This window comes from Pteropus vampyrus, unplaced genomic scaffold (genome assembly GCF_000151845.1).
Source record: "Pteropus vampyrus isolate Shadow unplaced genomic scaffold, Pvam_2.0 Scaffold64, whole genome shotgun sequence".
NCBI lineage: Eukaryota > Metazoa > Chordata > Mammalia > Chiroptera > Pteropodidae > Pteropus > Pteropus vampyrus.
In genome coordinates, this window is record NW_011888845.1 from 965,404 (window position 1) to 972,141 (window position 6,738).

General features: G+C 28.3%; 1 protein-coding gene across 1 annotated transcript in view; it reads right to left on the reverse strand.

Annotated features, from left to right (window-relative positions):
* COL19A1 (collagen type XIX alpha 1 chain) overlaps positions 1-6,738 on the reverse strand; it is a 317,873-nt gene that overhangs the window by 190,782 nt on the left and 120,353 nt on the right. The gene's annotated exons all lie outside the window — the stretch shown is intronic.

Below are 6,738 nucleotides of genomic sequence, written 5' to 3' on the forward strand. Positions count from 1 at the left end.
GAAATTACCTATCTAACAAAAATAGAAGGAGAAGGGAGAGAAAAAGAGTGGCAATAGGGGTGTTTTAATTCCTTTATCTTTTATGATGAGGTGTTAAAAGATTGTCTTTAAAACCAACAAATTAAGCAACCAAAGATTAGCATATCAATAATACCTAGGTAAAAACTAAGAAAAATATCATTGATTGAAGTCAGACAACAGCAGGGATAGTTTCAAGCATACAGTACATTGGTTAGACATTTATATTGTTCATAAAACGATTCCCCCAATTGCTTCCTTCCTCCTCTACCCCTCCACTTAGCCATTAATGCTAACTGCATTCCCTGTGCCGTGCTCCCCATCCTCATGCCCAACTATCAACTACTAATTTGTACTTCTTTAATCCTTCACCCCATTCTCCCAACCCCCCAACCCCTCTCCCCTCTGTCTGTCACCAAATTGTCCACTATATTTGTGAGTCTGTTTTTGATTATTCTTTTTGTTCCTTAGATTCCACATATAAGTGAAATCATATGGTATTTATCTTTTTCTGCCTGACTTATTTCACTCAGCATAATAACCTCTAGGTACATCCATGACATTGCAAATGGTAGGATTTCATTTTTTTTTTTTTTAATGGCTGAGTAATATTCCATTGTATATATGAACCATGATTTTTTTATCCAATCGTCTGTTGATGGGCATTTAGGTTGCTTTTGTATTTTGGCTATTGTAAATTGTGCTGCCATGAATATTGGAGTGCATAGATCTTTATGAATTATTGTTTTGATTTTCTTTAGATAAATACCTAGAAGTGCAATTGCTAGGTCAAAATGGATATCCATTTTTAATTTTTTGAGAAACTTCCATATTGTTTTCCATAGCCGTTGTACCAATTTGCAATCCCACCAACAATGTATAAGGGTTCCCTTTTCTCCGCATCCTCGCCAACACTTGCTGTTTTTTGATTTATTGATGATAGCCATTCTGACAGCTGTGAGGTGATATTTCATTGTGGTTTTAATTTTCATTTCTCTGATGATTAGTGACCTTGAGCATCTTTTCAAGTATCTGTTCAGGTCTTCTGCCCATTTTTTAATTAGATTGTTTGTTTTTCTGCTGTTGAGTAGTATAAGTTCTTTATAAATTTTGGATATTAAACCCTTATCAGATGTATCATTAGCAAATATCTTCTCCCAAACAGTTGGCTGTCTTTTTGTTTTGTTGATGGTTTCCTTTGCTGTACAAAAACTTTTTAGTTTGATATAGTCTCATTTGTTTATTTTTTCTTTTGTTTCCCTTGCCTGAGTATATATATCTGAAAAGAAATTCCTGTTAGTAATATTAGAGAGTTTACTGCCTATGGTTTCTTCTAAAAGTTTTATGGTTTCAGGTCTTATATTTAAGTCTTTAATCCATTTTAAGTCTATTCTTGTATATGGTGTAAGAAGATGGTTTGGTTTCTTTTTTTACATATATCTGTTCAATTTTCACAATACCATTTATTAAAGAGACTGTCTTTACTCCATTGTATATTCTTACCTCCTTTGTCATATATTAAGTGAGCATATAGGCATGGATTTATTTCTGGGCTCTCTATTCTGTTCCATTGATCAATGTGTCTGTTTTTATGCCAGTACCATGCTGTTTTGATTACTGTAGCTTTATAGTATAGTTTGATATCAGGTAGTGTGATCCCTCCAACTTTGTTCTTCTTTCTCAAGATTGCCATGGCTTTTTGGGATTTTTTTATGGCTTCATATAAATTTTAGGAGTATTTGTTCTAGCTCTCTGAAAAATGCCATTGGTATTTTGATAAGAATTGCACTGAATCTATAGCTTGCTTTGGGTAGTATGGCCATTTGAACAATGTTGATTCTTCCTACCCATGAACAGGGTATACGCTTCCACTTATTTGCATCTTCTTCAATTTCTTTTTTCAATGACATAATTTTCTGAAAATAGCTCTTCTATCTTCTTGGTTAATTTGATTCCCAGGTATTTTATAGTTTTTGATGCAATTGTAAATGGGATTGTTTTCTTAATTTCTCTTTCTGAAAGTTCATCATTGGTGTATAAAAATGCCACTGACTTCTGAATATTTATTTTGTAACCTGATACTTTACTGAATTCATTGATCAGTTCTAACAGTTTTTTGGTGGAATCTTTAGGGTTTCTCTATATAGTATCATGTCATCAAAGAAGTCAAAATATATTAATTCTGTTATTTCAGAGAAGGAAATCAACAGATAGTGACTGAGTGGAGAAATAAAGAACTTAGTTTCTTTTATGAATATAACCAGGGGAACAAAAATTTTCTAAAATTTGAGGAAAAACACAAAACAACAAAGCAATTAAAGAAAACAAACTAATTAAACCCATAATTTAAAATCTTTCGCAAAGAAACCTCCAACTCTTATTGGATTTTCTGGTGAGTTCTTAAACACATTTAGGGAAGAATTAATATAAATGATACATGCTCCTCTGGTGACCAGAAAAAGTAGTCACAGTATTCATTTTATGAGGCCAGCATAACTTTGATAATCTGACAAGGAAAAAAATTACAAGAAAAAAATCTCTCAAGTTTTTCATAAACATAGATGCAAAACTCCTAAAAACTATATTAGCAAATTGAACCTAGTGATATAAAAGAAGGAAAATAATACATCATGAACAAATGAGTTTTATTACAAGAATCCAAGTCTAGTTTAAAATTATTCAACAAAAGTCACTATATTAATAGAAAAATAAGAAAAATCATATTGCTATCTCACCAGCTATAGAAAAAGCATTTAAAAATTTAATATCTAAATAAGTATTCAGGGGAAAAGTCAGAAAACTATATTCTTAATATCTTTATTTTCATAAAGTATCTCTACAAAAACCTATATCATATTTAATGAGGAAATATTGAATTCATTTCTCCCCTCAATTTAGAAAGAAGACAAGGATGTCCACTATAACCATTTCTATTAGATACTGTACCAAAATTCCTGGCCAGAGCAATATGTCAAGAAAAAGAAATCCAAAGAATAAGAACTAGAATGGAAGAAATAAAACTATTTATTCATATATGACATGATAATATACAAACTATTAAAATTAATTAGCTGATTGAGTAAGGTTGTTGGGTACATGGTCAATAAACAAAACAATGTATTTTAATATTCTAGCAGCTAAAAATTGAAAGTTAAAATCTAAAATTAGTTAAAATAATATTAAAAACATCAAGTACTTAGTAATAAATGTAACAAAAATTATGTAAGAACTCTACAGTGAAAATTCCATTAATAAGAAACAATAAAGAAAACCTAAATAAATAGATACACTATGGATTTGATGACTCTACATTATTACAAGATAAATTCCTCCCCAATAATCTATAGATTGAAGGAAAATTCATTCAAAATCTCAGCAGGCTGTATGTGTGTGAGTGTGGAAATTGACATATTGACTTAAAAATTAATATGGAAATTCCAAAGTCCTGGGATACTCAAGAAAATCTCAATGAGCAAAGCTGAAGGACTGTTAGTACTTTCAGTACAATACTTACTATAAAATGTCAGTAATTTAGGCAATGTCATACTAGTACAAGTTTAGATAAATAGACCAACGGAACAAACTAGTGAATCTCTACCCCCACTCTCCTCTCTTCTTTCTTTGAATATTTTCTGCCTGATTCTGCCATTATCATTGTCATAATCCTAGCTGTTTCATTTATGTGCTATTGTAGCAGTTAGCTAGCTGGTTTTCCTATCTTTAATCTATTTTTCATGTATTTGTTTTTTAAAATTAAAAAATTACATAAAATGCAAACATTTTACATACATTTCTAAAAGTGATCACATAAAACATTTACTACAGAATTTAAAATATTTTCATGAAATATTTAATATATATTAAAAATATATGGAATGTATGTATCTGTAGATGTGTGTAATATAATTTATAGTAGTATATTTATACATATATTTTATAAATATGAAATTTATAAATATAAAACCACTTATAATATTAAATAAATATAACATTCATAAGTGTAAAATATTTCATAGCTATAAAATAGGTTTTAAATGTAAAGAATACATGTAATGTAAGTTATGACAATAACGATAAAACTCTTCTTTCCTCACTTTTTAAAATTTCTTTTCTGGAAACCAGAAATTGTTATCAACTTTGTATCCTTCCAAATTTTTTCTCCAAACCCATAATCATAACTGGATGCACACATACACACATACTATAGATTTGTCTTTTTCTTGCTTTAAAAATTGGTTATATGATATACATTTTTCTGCATTTTAATTTTCTTCTTCAACATTACCTTCTATAAATAAATATAGATTACCTGATTCAGTCCTAATTTATTCTGTTCCATAATACTACATGATATAGATACGCCATAATTTATTCAAGTGTTTTCTTGTTATGACTATTCACTGTTTCCAGTTTTCTGCCACTACAAATCATTTTGTAATAAATGTCATTATATGCCTGTGATATACTTTATATAGATCAGAATCTCAAGAAAGAGTTTTCTAGGTAAAGGGATTATGCAATTTAAAAAATATTTAAATCGATGTTGTTAAATTGCTTTCCAGAAGAAGCTATAACTCTCTGCATACCACCAGCAATGTATGGGAATGCCTTTGTCCTTAAATCATATCCAGCAACAGGTGCCAGGGTGATACATGTAAAGTCATAGCTCATAATTGCTTTAAATTACATATCATTTACTGCTAGTGAATCTGAGGCCTTTTATATGTTTGTTAATAGTTTGGATTTGCTCTGTAGTAACTACTTGTTCATATATTTTGTTTGCTTTAAAAAATTAAATTGTTCATCTTTTCTCAACAATTTTTATAAGCTCTCTGAAAAGTACAAATGTTAACTGGTTGCCTGTTAATTATATTATAACTCTACCACAATCATCATTTTCTATTTAATTTTTATTATGGTTACATAGCATTAAAATGTTTAATTTTTATATGTCAACTACATCTGTCTTGTACTCTACAGTCTCTGGGTTTAAAATCTTGGTTAGATATACTCTTGTCCCTAGGTTCTACAAATGCAAAATACACAATGTTTTTTTTTTTTTTTTAACATAAATCCTTCATCCATGTTGAATTTATTTTTGTACAGAGTATAAGATATTTTTCATATGGATCGTCAGTAGAACCAGCACATCTATAGAAGAATCCATCCTTTCCCATCTAATTAAAACACAAAACTTTTATTAAATTAAATTCTCATAAATTCTCGGATTTATTTCTAGACTTTGAATTTCATTCTACCTGTCTCTATACTACATAATGCAATATTTATGTTATGGTGACTTTTAGAATGTTATAATGTCTGGTAAAGCAAGTCTAATCTTACTATTGCTCTTTCTCAAAAAAATTTTAACTATTTTCAGGTATTTATTTGTCCAAATAAACTTTAAGTAATTTTATCCAACTTCAAAACAAATTTTAAAACATATCAGAATCTCTATTTGTATTGCATTAAATTTACATATTCATTGTGAATTAATGAACTTTTTGATATTGTAACTTTACAAAAATAGTATCTATATTCATTTAGATCTTGTTTCATATATCCTTTGATTTTCTTTACAGATATTATGTTCCTTTCTTGTTCAAATTTTCCCAAAATTCTTATTGCTTTTACTAATTTTAATAGATGAGTTCCTATTTACATTTCTAGATGTTTATGGCTAAGAAAAAGAAAATATACTATTTTTTTCAATTTATCTCTGGTGTCTAACCAACTACCCAAATTCTCTTATCAATTAAAAAATTTTCCTACCAAAGTCTCTTTGGTCTTCTATCTATATAATCAGACTTAAGTAAAAAGGAATAGATTTAGCTCTTTTTTTCAATTTTACCTACTCTTAATGTTGCTTGTTTAATTACCTACTCTTAATGTTGCTTGTTTAATTTCCAAACTAGTTCCCTTCCCCTTTTTTTTAAAGAATATTCATACTTGGACTTTAGTAAAAATATTTCATCAATTCCTATTTTACTTGCAGATTTGATTATGAATGATTACTGCTTATTAACAAAAGCTTTGGTATTTATCTATATAATCACATGACTTTTATACTTCAACTGGTTGATTGTATTATGTTGATATAATTCCTTAACTTTATAACTTCCTAATATAACCCTGTCTGATCTCTCTTTTGCTGAATTGTTGAATTCTATTTGACAATATTTTATTTTTTTAAATGTACATCTATATTCATAAATAAAATTTGGTTATGGTTTTCATTTTATTTCTTATTAGATTTGATATTAAAATTATACTTACTTCTTTGAAGTTGTCCATCTTTTCTTTAGTCTAGAACAGTTTAAATAAAATTGGCTTGATAAAACCTGCTGAAAAAAACAATTAGTTCTGATCCTTTATTCAATGGTAGATCTTGAATCATCTTTCTAATTTCTTCCACAATAATTAGTGTAATCATACTTTCCAATTATTCTTGCTCAATTTTTACTTTTTTTGAAGAAATCATACATTTTTCTAGGTTGTCAAATGTGTTTTGTTAGAAGTATACATAGTAGTCACTCAGAATTCTTTTAGTTCATACACTATGTGGTCAAATTTATATTTATAAATTTCTTATTTATAATGTCTCACTTCTATTTTCTATTTTCTGTTTTTAACTGAATTTTATTGATTTATTTTATTGGTCATTTTATTAAACTGGCTTTTGAATTGTTTATCCTTTTTACAACTTTTAAAATTTGTTTC